We start from the raw sequence: 14,766 nt of genomic DNA, 5'->3' as shown, positions 1-14,766 counted from the left end.
GTGTTGTTTGTCCAAACCGACATATTCTGAATTATTAAATCTTGATATATTGGTAGGGGAACGAAAGCTTGGCCCTCTGCCTTTACTTCGACGGTTTCCAAAAATGAGCAAATCTGGATCCTCTCCTGTAGAAGAATTAAGGGGGAAAATGAGGCCACGAAATTGAAGTAAAATGTCGCTGGTAGGGGCAAGTAATAGCAACAGAATGGCAGTGAAGAGAGTAACCTCACCATCTGTGGCCGTGTATTTAAAATCTTACAGATGCTTCAACTCGCTTCAGAAAAAGTTTGAATTTATAAAGCACCTTTTATGTTCTCCAATCTTTACAAAGTGCATTGCATTCAATGAATTACTCTGAAGTAAAGTCATAGTTATTGTGTTGGCAAATAGTAGTGGCCTATTTACACCGCCAGGTACCACAAGCAGAAATAAGTGAACAGTAAATCTATTTCTGGATGTGTTTGTTAGGAATAAGTGTTGGTCATTTTTTTTACCCGTTCGTGGGATGTGTCACTGGCAAAGCCTACATTTGTTGCCCATCCCTAACTGCCCTTGAATTGAGCATTTCAGAGGACAATTAAGAATCAACCACATTGCTGTGGGTCTGGAGTCACGTGCAGGCCAGACCAGGTAAAGGTGGGTTTATAGGATATTAGATTATTATTCCATGGTCACCATTACTGAGACCAGCTTTATATTCCAGATTCATTCATTGAATTTAAATTCTACCAAATGCCATCGTGAGACTTGAACCCATGTCCCCAGAGCATTAGCCTGAGCCTCTGGATTACTGGTCCAGTGATATTAGCAGTAGGCCACCATCTCCCCATCAGACTATGTAGCCAGACTCTGCAGGAATAATTAATTGTTTTATTATTGGGTTTCAAATTACAATAATTATGCACTTCCAATAAAATATAAAGAGCATTGTATGGATAGTGTTCACACCTGTTTAAATGTTAAGCGGTGTCCTCACCTTTTGTAACGTTAAACAGTATGAAATCAGTCTTCCTTCTCATTATGCAACTTTCCTGACTTGGGCAGTTAAGGTGAAAACAGTTGGAGCTGCCCTGATCTTGGGCAAAGTTGAAAACGGCGATATTACACGTATCTGCAAATGTAAAGTAAGGACGAATTAGTTTAACAAAATTATTCAAAGGAGTAGGAATGTGTGACATGGTGGGGATGTGAGGGTGGGGTGGTGGAAAGAGATTTCGTGGCCACCGATTAGAAAGATAAACTTTAAGAGAGAGCTCGCCAGCATTCAATTACCGGGCAGCAGACAAGTACATGTACAAGTACTACTGTACATAATTTGATTTGTAGAATGAGTGGTGCACTGTGCCTGTAGGAGGAGGAATAGAAAGGAGATAGGAGCTTAAGGATCACGTTGTGTGGAAGCGAGAAGCAGTACAGTAATTGTTACCAGTTGAATGAGAACATGTAGAGTGGCATCCAGCGTGCAGGGGAAAGGTCGTTCGACACCTGGGCTGGACTGGGACTGCAGGAACACAACGATCATTGTACTGAAAGAGAACAGGGTTCAGTTTCATGAAATTTAAGCTTTAGTCAAAATGTCGGTCTCATCGATCAGCAGTGCTCCTGGTTCTTTTTAGCCAAATCGGCTTTTCCGATGCTCATTTCAGCCTCGTTTTATATTAGCCTTAAGAATCTTTACATGTAGAGTTGAAACTTCTTTAAAAATATTAAACCTTGTAGACAACTAAAATATTAGATCTGATGCCATTAAAGTTGTTATTGCTTCAGCAGACATAAATTGTTAGCGAGGCCAATGATCAAACGTCGTTGTGATCGGGTTTTTTTTGTATCATCGGATTACTCATTTGAGTCCTCAATCATAACCATTTTATCTGGATGGCGACTCTTTGACTTTTTTGTATCCCCAGTTTAGCCCTTTGCCTCTAGTGCGTGATGAACTGACCACAGACGACGAAAAACAATTATGTTATTGGGATTAACATAATCGGATTAACATAATCTTCAATCGGATATGGATAATGAATTAAACAAGTAGGGTTATCCTGATATAATTTGCTGAAAATCCGTGCGACCTGCATCTTTAAGGCAGGGTAAACATTATGGCTTTAAGAGTTTGTGAAACTTACCATTCTGGTGGAGGCAGCAAGTCCTGCTGCACTGGCGGGCCGTTTTCGCGTGATAATCATTGACCAGATGAGCCCCCCTGCCCCTGGAGAGCGGTAAATCTATGAGTACCCCGGGAAGACGGTGCATCCAACAGTTCCTGTAGAACACTGTAGGCGAACACCGAGAAGCTAATTTCTGGAAAACAGGAAAAAGCATCAGCAGGGACAGTGTGAGAATCATAGCTTCGGAGTGTTCAGATCTGGACGGGGCGAGCAATCTTCGACGCCAGCGCTGGAACACAAGGTGCTTATTGAGGCGAGATGCTGCTTCTGCGTCAGAATCGACCATGTCCAACATGGCATGACTTCAAGATTTTTAATGACAGCGGGGAAGGTGGGGGTGGGTGCAGTCGCTGATACTTTGGAGAGAAGTTTCTTATTTAATACCTGATGATTGAATTATTGACAGATGAGTTTCTGGCCTCTCAGAAGGAATCAATTTCCTATTCCCGCTGTACACAGACTCGAGTTAATGGAAAAGTAAATGTGAGAACTTTACAGTTTGCAGGACTATAAAATCGCATGGGGCTTGGTTGTATCTTAAAAGCCATAATTAAGGTGACAATGGATTTGAAGGTTACTACACTGTGTGCTATAGTGGGCCTTCATTATCAATAACGAGTAGGAGTGTATTGCTGATCAAAAGGAGAAAGAGATGTGCCAGTCGGATTTTCATGCATGGACAAATGTTTTCATTACAGTAGCATTTCAGGTCTCTGTGTCACCCTCCAAATCCTTTGCATTGGCGGCAAACAGAATTACCAAGTTACAATTTTAAAAAAACTAATTCAAGGAATGTGGGTGTTGCTGGCTAGGCCAGCATTTATTGCCCATCTCTAATTGCCCTTGAGAAGGTGGTGGTGAATTGCCTTCTTGAACCACTGCAGTCCATGTGGTGTACGTACACCCACAGTGCTTTTGGGAAGGGAGTTCCAGGATTTTGACCCAGCGACAGTGAAGGAACGGCAATTATAGTTCCAAATCAGGATGGTGAGTGGCTTGGAGGCGAACTTCCAGGTGGTGGTGTTCCCATGTGACTGCTGCCCTTGTCTTTCTACATGGTAGTGGTCGTGGGTCTGGAAGGTGCTGTCTCAGGAGCCTTGGTGAGTTCCTTCAGTGCATCACTGAATCCCCCACTATCAACATCCTGGGGGTTACCATTGACCAGAAAGTGAACTGGACTAGCCATATACATACTGTGGCTACAAGAGCAGGTTAGAAGCTAGGAATGCTGTGGCGAGTAACTCACCTCCTGACTGCCTAAAGCCTATCAACCATCTACAAGGCACAAGTCAGGAATGTGATGGAATACTCCCCACTTATCTGGATGCCAACAAATGGGCTGCTTTGTCCTGGATGGTGTCAAGCTTTTTGAGTGTTGTTGGAGCTGCACTCATCCAGACAAGTGGGAAGTATTCCACCACACTCCTGACTTGTGCCTTGTAAATGGTCGATAGGCTTTGGGCAGTCAGGAGGTGAGTTACTCGCCACACCGTTCCTAGCTTCTGACCTGCTCTTGTAGCCACAGTATGTATATGGCTAGTCAAGTTCACTTTCTGGTCAATGGTAACTCCCAGGATGTTGATAGTGGGGGATTCAGTGATGGTAATGCTATTGAATTTTCAAGAGATGATGGTTATATTCTCTCTTGTTGGAGATAGTCATTGCCTGGCACTTGTGTGGCGTGAATGTTACTTGCCACTTGTTCAGGGGGAGACCATGGCATAGTGTATTGTCACTGACAATCATTCCAGAGATCCAATAATGCTCTGGGGACTCGGGTTTGAATCCCACGATGGCAGATATCCGATTGTTGTTGTTAAAAACCCATTTGGCTCACTAATGTCCTTTAGGGAAGGAAATCTGCTGTCCTTACCTGGTCTTGCTCCAGACCCACAGCAATGTGGTTAACTTTTAAATGCCCTCTGAACAAGGGCAATTAGGGATGGGCAATAAATGCTGGCCTAGCCAGCGACACCCACATCCCACGAATGAATAAATTTTAAAAAAGCCCAAGCCTGGATATTGTCCAGGTCTTGCTGCATTTGGACATGGACTGTTTCAGTATTTGAGGAGTTGTGAATGGTGATGAACATTGTGCAATCATCAGTGAACATCCCCACTTCTGACCTTATGATGGAAGGAAGGTCATTGATGAAGCAGCTGAGGTTGTTTGGGCCGAGGACACTACCCTGAAGAACTCCTGCAGTGATGTCCTGCAACTGGGATGATTGACTTCCAACAACCACAGCCATCTTAAATAAAAGCAGAAAATGATGGAAGAACTCAGCACATCTGGCAGCATTTGTGGAGAGAGAAACAGTTAACATCTCAAGTCCATATGACTCTTTAGAGCTGAAGAAGCTCATGCTTTTATTTTAACCACAACTATCTTCCATTGTGCTAAGTGTGACTCCAGCCAGCAAAGAGATTTCCCCTGATTTCCATTGACTCCAATTTTGCTAGGACTCCTTGATGCCACACTTGGTTAAATGTGGCAGTCACTCTCACCTCACCTCTGGAGTTCAGTTCTTTTTTCCATGTTTGGACCAAGGCTGTAATGAGGCCAGGAGCTGAGTGGACTTGGCGGAACCCAAATTGGGCGTCAGTGAGCAGGTTGTGCTAAGCAAGCGCTGCTTGATAGCACTGCTAATCACCCCTTCCATTACTTCACTGATGATCGAGAGTAGACTGATGGGGCCGAAATTGGCTGGGTTGGATTTGTCCTGCATTTCATGTACAGGGCATACCTGGGCAATTTTACATATTGCTGGGTAGATGCCAGTGTTGTAGCTGGACTGGAACAGCTTGGCTAGGGGCGTGGCAAATTCTGGAGTACAAGCCTTCAGTACTATTGCCGGAATGTTGTCAGGGCCCATAGCATTTGCAGTAGCCAGTGCCTTCAGCTGTTTCTTGATATCATGCGGAGTGAATCGAATTGGCTGAAGCCTAGCATCTGTGAGGCTGGGAGAGGCCAAGATTGATTATCCACTCGACACTTCTGGTTGAAGATTGTTGCAAATGCTTCAGCCTTATCTTTTGCACTGATGTGCTGGGCTCCCCATCATTGAGGATGGGGATGTTTGTGGAGCCTCCTCCTCCAGTGAGTTGTTTAATTGTCCACCATTCACGACTGGATGTGGCAGGACCGCAGAGCTTAAATCTGATCCATTGGTTGTGGAAACGTAGCTCTGCTATCACTTGCTGCTTATGCTGTTTGGCATGCAAGTAGTTCCGTGTTGTAGCTTCAGAAGTTAACACCTCATTTTTAGTATGCCGTATGCTCTTCTGCACTCTTCATTGAACCAATTGATCCCCTGGCTTGGTGATAATGGTAGAGTTGGGGATATGCTGGGCCATGAGGCCACAGATTGTGGTTGAGTACAATTGTGCTGCTGCTGATGGCCCACAGCGCTTCATGGATGCCCAGTCCTGAGTTGCTATATCGGTTCGAAATTTACTCCATTGAGCACGGTGGTAGTGTCACACAACATGACGGAGGGTATCCTCAATGTGAAGACGGGTCTTCATTTCCACAAGGACTGTGTGGTGATCACTCCTATCAATACTGTCATGGAGAGGTGCATCCACGGCAGGCAGGTTGGTGAGGATGAGGTCAAGTATGTTTTTCCCTCTTGTCGATTCCCTCACCACCTGCAGCAGACCCAGTCTAGCAGCTATGTCCTTTAGAACTCAGCCAGCTCGGTTAGCAGTGGTGCTACCGAGCCACTCTTCGTGATGGACATTGAAGTCCCTCACCCAAAGTACATTTTGTGCCTTTGCCACTCTTAGTGTTTCCTCCAAGTGGTGATCAACATGGAGGAGTACGGAATCATCAGCTGACAGGGTGGGGGATAGTATGTGGTAATGAATTATGTTTAAATTGTTGCAAATAATTCCGACATCTTTCATAGACCAGCGACTAAAATTGCCTTTTACTGTTTCGGGAGTGAGTTTGTGGTGAAATATTTTCTTGCCGTTTTAATGGTTGGTTGTTTTGTGTACTAACACGAAATATAAGCTTCGACAATATGAAGTTGCATATTCAAGCAAGATTTTAGTGAATTTTTTTCAGAGACAAACCAAACACAGTAGACTTACAACATATCCATGAGACTAACCATGCTTAATAAGCTTGACAATAATCACAAATAAATCATACAGACACACACAGTATTGTGAAATTTCATTATTGGGAGAAAATGTTGAGCGAGGCTTGAATAACATCCGTCATCAGGGCAAACAATTCATCCAAACTTGGCAAAGCTAAAAGAAAACATTGTTCTCAAGGGGAAGCTTAAGTTGTACATGATGTAGTTTAATTCTAAATGGATACATCAGCACATTTCTGACACCGAATGTGCATTTCAATCATAGCAAAGGGTAACATTTCACCAACTCAACCTTCTCTTCATTCTCACCTGCGTAATAAAAGTGGCTTGAGACCATTCTCTTTGTTCTATGTAAACAGAAGTTCCTTGTTTTGCAAACAGTGCCGCTTTTGAGATCGCTCGTTTAATTCATAAGTGGAGCGAGTGAAAGGATTTATCTGTGGCCAAATGAAAATGCCAGGACCACATATAAAGCAGGGTAAAGTGAACACATAATTCTGTTTGTATTTGCAGCAGGATGTGTTTTTTTTCAGAAGGCCAGTTCTCCAATTGAGTTACACTAATCTGGGTTAGAATAAAGGTCTCTCTTACATTCAATTGATTTATAGCAGCATAAATACCTCTAAATAATGTTTATTAGTCCTGTGCATATGCTTTAAAATATTTCAGATAAGCTGCAGCATCTGGGTTGAGTGTACGGTATAAATTGTGTGTGGGTAACTACATTGCTTACTGAGAAGCATATTGACTTATAGTTTAACAGTTCTGTTGGACTCGAAACGGTAACTGTTTTTCTCTTCTTGGTTGCAGCCATCATGCTGAGTTTTTCCAGCACTTTCTGTTTTTATTTCAGATTTCCTGATCCGCAGAATTTTGCTTTAACTAAACTTATACTGAGCTATGGTCAGAACGCTCTAGTGAAAGGTCACAGATCTGAAACATTAACTCTTTATCCCTCTCCACAGATGCTGCCTGACCTGCTGAGTATTTAGTATTTCCAGTGTTTGCTGTTTTAACTTGAGAACCTGACTGGATTGTGTTGTACATGAATTGTGTTTGCATAGTCTGAGTTGAACACACAGGGCTGAATTTTTCTGTCAGCGAGCAGGGGGCGGGGCCCGCTCACCGACGCGAAAATGACGAGGGATGACCTTACCCTGCCCCATTTAAATCTTCAGGAAGGCGGGGGCACAGCGAGATCAGCTGTCCGCCCGCCGACCTGTCAATGGCCAATTGAGGCCATTGACAGGATAATTAAAACAATTAAAGGACCTGCCCGTCCAACCTTAAGGTTGGTGGGGAGGCCAGGAACCCCGGCAGGCTTCTGAAAACACATGAAACCTCATCCACCGGCGGGATGAGGTTTCATGTAGGGTTTAAAAAAATTTAGTAAAGTTTGAGTGAAATTTGTTAACATGTCCCATCTCGTGTGGCATTGTCACATGAGGGGGACATGTTAAGGATTTTTTTATTTTTCTATTTTTGAAGTTTATGCAGATATCAGCGATCTCCCTGAGGCAGCACTTTGCCTCAGGGAGATGTGCGCTCTTTCGTGAGCATGTGCAAAAGAGCGCACTCTCGCTTTTGGGGAATCTCCCCCCGCCCACACAGGGAGCGCATAGCGCTTCCCGGTGGATGTCACGCTGGGCGGGCCTTAATTGGCCCGCCCACTTAAAATGGTGGCGGGGCCCGCTTCTCCGGCGTGGATCGGCTCCCTGCCCGCCGGAGATTGGGTCAGGCCCGCCTGCCCAACGGGCAAAAATTCTGCCCACGATTTGTGCATTGAATGTATAGTATCTTATTTAATTCTGAAAAGTCAAAGGAAAGATTGATATATAGGCAACTTAACATAATTTCTGTCTTTTTTGGTATTTGTGCTTCCCCACATGATAGGTGTACAGGGCACAGGTCACTATCCAACACGGAGGACCCACTGTCAACAACAAGCACTCCCAGATTATTAAAAGCACAGCCAGTTGTAAATCACAAGTCACTGCTTTAACCATAATCTTGGAAAAGGACATTTAATCCACTTGTGTGGCAGATCAGATATCTCCACCATCAGACACATGGGAACACCACCACCTGCAAGTTCCCCTCCAAGCCACTTACCATCCTGACTTGGAAATATACTGCCATTCCCTCACTGGTCACTGGGTCAAAATCTGGGAACTCCCTCCCTAACAGTACCGTGGTGTGCTTACACCACATGGACTGCACCACCTTCAAGGAAATTAGGGATGGGCAATAAATGCTGGCCTGGCCAGCAGTGCCACATCCCATAAAAAAATCATTGTTACCTATTCCAATACAACTGCAATTAAGTGCCAAATTATAGATTTTGTTTTAATGATATAAGGTCACTGACAACTGAGTAGAGATTGCGCAAGCTAATTTCACATCAAATATTAACAACCAACAGAGACAGGGCTTTCATCCCTTTCAGCGTATTACTCTACGCTGGGTTCACATTCAGGTTCAAAAGATAAAAGCATGTTTGGTAACATGAGTATACATATGAAAAAGAGTGGAAAAGAGCAACCATTCCTGCCTTTCCCATTCCAGCAAATTGCAGCCTGTTTGCAGGTGCAACCCATTTTCCATTAAAATAACAGCAGCAGAAACAAAATGAAAAACTTTAGGTTAATTTAGGAAATGTTTTAATTAATTTCTTTCTGGATCCTTACCCCAAAAACATTTTTTTAAAAAGATTGTAAAAGCTTCTCTGTGGTAAGTAAAAAGGAAACTTTTGGCTAAAACAAATGTGAGTCCATTACAGGCAGAGTCAGGAGAACTTATAATGGGGGATAGAGAAATGGCAGAGAAGCTAAATGATTACTTTGTGTCTGTCTTCACTGAGGAAGATAGAAGAAACTCCCAGAATTAGAGATCCAAGGGACTAGGGAGAATTGAAGAATTCAAGGAAATTACTATTAGTAAGAAGGTTGTCTTGGAGAAATTAATGGGACTGAAGGTTGATAAGTCCCTGGGATCTGATATTCTCCATCCCAGAAAGTTGAAAGAGGTAGCTATGGAGATAGTGGATGCATTGGTGATCATCTTCCAAAATGCTATGTATTTTGGAACGGTTCTTGCGGATTGGAAGGTAGCAGATGTCACCCCACTATTTAAGAAGGGAGGGAGGGAGAAAACAGGGAACTATAGACCTGTTAGCCTCACATCATTAGTGGGGAAAATGACAGAATCAATTAAAAAGAATGTGAAAATTGGACACTTGGATAATAATGATCTGATTGGGCAGTCAATATTAATTTATGAATGGGAAATCATGATTGATGAACCTGTTGGTAAGAGAATTGATAATAAGGAGTCGGTAGACGTAGTATACTTGGATTTTCAGAAGGCTTTTGATAAGGTCCCTCACAGGAGGATGGTTAGCAAAATTAAAGCGCATGGGATAGGAGGTAATATACTGGCATGGATTAAGGATTGGCTAACAGACAGAAAAGAGAGTAGGAATAAATTGGTCATTCTCATGTTGGCAGACTGGTGGGGTACCACAAGGATCAGTACTTGGGCTCCAACTGTTCATTTCTCACACCAACACTCACTGATCTTGGAGGTGAAAGGACAGTATTGCAAACGTATTGCACCAACCACTTTCTTTACCACCAGGATACTTTCAACTGCAGTTTCAATCTCAGAAATAGAGCAGAGCAGCCAGGGCTTATTACCCACAAATAGGATACTTAAGTTGAGGTGATGCAATTTATATCCTTTTTCCTATCTTCATTATTTTTACAATTATAAATGAGAACCAGAAAAACTACTCCAGATCATGAAATATTTCCACTGTGAAATGAAAGGAAAAATCTACAATGGAAAGACATCTGATTCACTCGCAATACTGAGTGAAGAAAAGCACCAACCCTGTTCGGCATCGGCTTTTCTGTCTCCTTCTGTATGCTTTCCGGGATTAAGATTTTGGGGAAGGAATATTACTATGTATGAAAACAGATGGAAGGCTGTTTACCCTGTCCAGATTCAGAGCAAAGACTAAAGTGAGACATGTTCTGATATGTGAACCGCTGTTTGCTGATGACGCAGCTTCTATCGTGTATTCAGCTGAAGGCCTGTAATCAATTCTAATTCCCTTCTCAACTGCTGCAGAGGAATTTGGGATCATGATCAGCCTATGAAAGAGTGCTATTGACTCAAGGTGATCAATCTGAAACTCTTTCGAGTTATCAACAGTCACAGATTGTAACTCTTTCGAGTACATTCACAGTTCTTGGTTTCCAGGAGTGGGACATGAACCCACAACCTTCTGATTCAAAGGCGAGGGTGCTACGAACTGAGCCACAGCTGACACCTCGTGATCAATCTGAAGCAGCACTACAACTAAACAGCACTGAATTGAAAAAAATAGACAAATTCAGCCAGTAGGGGTAACGATCTCAAGCAAAATGAAGCTTGATTAGAAGATTATCAGCATGTGTTGGTAGTGCTGCTGCAGCATTTTGAAAGCTTCAGGTAGGAGCCTAGGAAAAATCCCAAACACACAATGGGCAAGCAACTAAGAATCTCTAATGGCAGTCTGTCTGCAAGCATGACCCAGACCTCCCTGTCGCTTGCCATTTCAACACACCACCCTGCTCTAATGCCCACATGTCCATCCTTGGCCTGCTGCAATGTTCCAGTGAAGCTCAACGCAAACTAGAGGAACAGCACCTCATCTTCCGACTAGGCACTTTACAGCCTTCCAGACTGAATATTGAGTTCAACAATTTTAGATCATGAACTCTCTCCTCCATCCCCACCCATTTTCCGATCCCCCTTTATTCCAATAATTTATCTAGATTTTTCTTTTCCCACCTATTTCCATTATTTTTAAATGTATTTCCATCCATTGTTTTATCTCTACCTTTTAGCCTATTTCGATCCCTTCCCCCCACCCCACCCCACCCCCACTAGGGCTATCTGTACCTTGCTCGTCCTGCTTTCTACCCTTAATGTCACCTATTAGCACATTCCTTAGATAATATCACCACCTTCAACACCTCTGTCCTTTTGTCTATGACATCTTTTGGCAATCTCCACCTATCACTGGCCCTCTATCCAGCTCTACTTGTACCCCCCCCCCACCGCCTTAAACCAGCTTATATTTCACCTCTCTTCTATTTTTCCTTAGTTCTGTTGAAGAGTCATACGGACTCGAAACATTAACTGTGTTCCTCTCCGCAGATGCTGTCAGACCTGCTAAGTTTTTCCAGGTATTTTTATTTTTGTTTAAGAATCTCTGATGCCTGCGTACTAAGTGGACTGCTGTATAGTGCTGAAACCTGAACCTATCAGAAGCAGGAACACAGATTGAATTCATTTCAAATGTTTTGCTTGAGAAAAGTCCTTGGAATCCATTGGCAGCATAGAGTCCCCAACACAGAAGTACTGAAGCTTTCGAACTCAGAAAATATCAGGCAATGCTCAAGCGACATTGGGCAGAATTTTTCCGTCAGCGAGCTGGGGGCGAGGCCCACTCGCTGACGCGAAAATGACACAGGATGACGTTGGGAGGAACCCCCGACGTCATCCCGCCCCATTTAAATATTCAGGAAGGTGGGGGCACAGCGCAATCAGCTGTCCGCCCGCCGACCTGTCAATGGCCAATTGAGGCCATTGACAGGATAGTTAAGCCAATTAAAGGCCCTGACCGTCCAACCTTAAGGCTGGTGGGCAGGCCAGGAGCCCCAGCGGGCTTCTGAAAAAACATGAAACCTCATCCACCGGCGGGATGAGGTTTCACGTCTGTTTTTAAAAACTTTAATAAAGTTTATGTGATATTTATTAACATGTCCCATCTCGTGTGACATTGTCACATGAGGGGGACATGTTAATTTTTAAATTTTTCTATTTTTCAACATTAAAAAACTGTCAGCGCTCTCCCTGAGGCCGCACTTAGTCTCAGGGAGATGTGCGCGCTTTCGCTCCCCCCTCCGCACAGGAATGCATAGCGCTTCCTGTTGGGCGGCCTGCTGAGCAGGCCTTAATTGGCCCGTCCACTCAAAATGGCGGCGGGGCCCGTTTCAGCAGCGGCGATTGGCTGCCTGCCCGCCGCCGAGCCGGTGGGGCCCGCCCACCCATCAAGGGCAAAATTCTGCCCATTGACTTCAATGGCTAGGCTATGATGTTAGAACGGATGATGGTCACGTACCAGAAGATGCACTGGAGGCAGAGCTTGATTCTGCCCTTACGTCCATTGGGCAGTCAGACCTGAGATACAAACACTTAATGCAAGCGAGACATCATTCCAGGCCAGATTGACTTCAACAACTGGGAACAACCTGCACATAACCAAAATATTTGACATCAAAATTTTCACACTGCAGCACAGAAATTTGAAGAGCTACCTCTTCAGATTGCCACAAAAAAGCGCCATCGCAGTAAGGAGTATTTGGCAGTAGCCTTGCAATGAGCAAATGATGACCTACAATCCCTCACTGAAACCACCAATGCCTTGCTCAAATTGAACTGTACTCTCACCCAAAGACTTACAGCAGATGGTTAGTAGATGTGAATCATCGGCAAAATACAAAGACAAAACGAGAAAGATGAATGGACAATCATAATCGATTCATTTGAGGTGCTTGCCTTGATCCGGTTTCCATCTGTGCTACCTAAACAGCCCTACACAAATAATGTCGTCTGTGTTTGTGACAATGACGCACACTATCGCTCCTCATCCTCCTCTGCCTCTTTGCAAGCTTTGACACTACTGATCACACTGCCCTTCTCAAACTCACCTCATCTGTTGTCAAGTTCAATGAAACTGTAACCACTTTGTTCTACTCTTATCATAGCTAGAGCAGCTACAGCAATTGTTTTTCTTCCCACCTCTCCCCAAGCAGCTTAACTTCTGGAGTCTCCCAAGGACCTAGTCTTGACCCTAATCTCATCCTCATACATGCTGCCTCATTGTGACATCATATGAAGACACAGGGTCAGCTTCAACATGTAAAATGATGGTACTCAGTTTTAACTCTTGACCACTTCTCTCAACCCCTCAATGTATTCAGCCTGCTTCTCTGACATCAGCCCTTGATGAACTGTAATTTCTTCTGGTTGAATATTAGAATGACTGAAGTTAACATCTTTGTCCTCTACCAGCAACATAAATAAAGGAGAAACAGGGGTGTAGTATATTTGGATTTCCAAACATTAAGGTGGCACATAAAAGGCTATTGCACAAGGCCGGGGCTCATGGGGGTGGTGGTGATGTAATAGAATGGATTGAGGATTGATTAAAAAGGATAGAAAACAGAGTAGGAATAAATAGGTTATTTTCAGGATGGCAGGCTTTTACTTGGGTGCCGCAGGATCAATCTATATTAATGACTTTCATGAAAGGACCAAGTGTAATGTATCCACATTTGCTGATGATACAAAGCTAGGTGGGAAAGTAAGCTATGAGAAGACCACAAAGAATCTGCAAAGGATAATAAATAGGTTGAGTGGGCAGGAAGGTGGAAGATGGATTATAATGTGGGGAAATCTGAGTTTATTCACTTCGTAAGAAGAATAGAACAATTGAATATTTTTTTGAAAGGTGAAAAACTATTAAATATTAGTGTTCAGAGGGATTTATTGCCGTACAAGAAATATCAAAAGTTAACATGCAAGTACAAGAAGCAATTAGGAAGGCAAGTTATCTTTTATCACAAGGTGATGGTTGGAGTATTAAGGATGGTTATACTTGTGTTAGAGGCATTGCAACAAAGGTTCACTAGGTTTATTTCTGAACTGAGAAGGTTGTCCTAGGAGGAGAAATTGAGTAGAATGTGTCTATGCTCTGGCGTTTAGAAGAATAAAACATCATTGAAACATATAAGACTCTGAAAGGGCTTAACAGGGTAGATGCTGACAAGTTGCTCCATCTAGCTGGAGAGTCCAGAACTAAAAGGCACCGTCTAAGGATAAAGTAATTACTATTTCAGAGTGAGATGAGAAGAATTTCTTCACCCAGAGGAACATGAACATTTAGAATTATCTGTACCAGAGGACTGTGGATGCTTAATCATGAAATTGATAGATGTTTGGACTCCAAGGGAATCAAGGGATATAGGAATTGGAAAAGTGGAGTTGAGATTGAGGATCAGCCGTGATCTCATTAAATGGAGGCCCAGGCTCCTACTCCTATTTAAATAAAGGAGATGAACGGTCATCAACCTGAAAAACTAACTCTGTTTCTTTCTGCACAGGTACTGCTTGATCTGCTGAGTATTTACAGCATTTTCTGTTTTAATTTCACATTTTCAGCATCTGCAGTATTTTGATTTTGCATACCTGCTTCTATTTCTTATGTCTTTATGTTCATAAATCTTGTCATCAATTCCATCCCCTTCCATGGTCATGCCTTAGTTGTCCATAAATACAGCATTATAACTGATCCTGAGCTAAGCTCTCAATTGTATATCCTCTCCATCACCAAGACTGCCAATTTCCACCAACATAACATCACTTTTCTGCATCCC

The sequence above is a fragment of the Cetorhinus maximus genome, chromosome 22, assembly GCF_964194155.1.
Source record: "Cetorhinus maximus chromosome 22, sCetMax3.hap1.1, whole genome shotgun sequence".
Taxonomy (NCBI): Eukaryota; Metazoa; Chordata; class Chondrichthyes; order Lamniformes; family Cetorhinidae; genus Cetorhinus; species Cetorhinus maximus.
The sequence above is the reverse complement of the archived record's forward strand: the minus strand, read 5'-3'. Positions refer to the sequence as shown.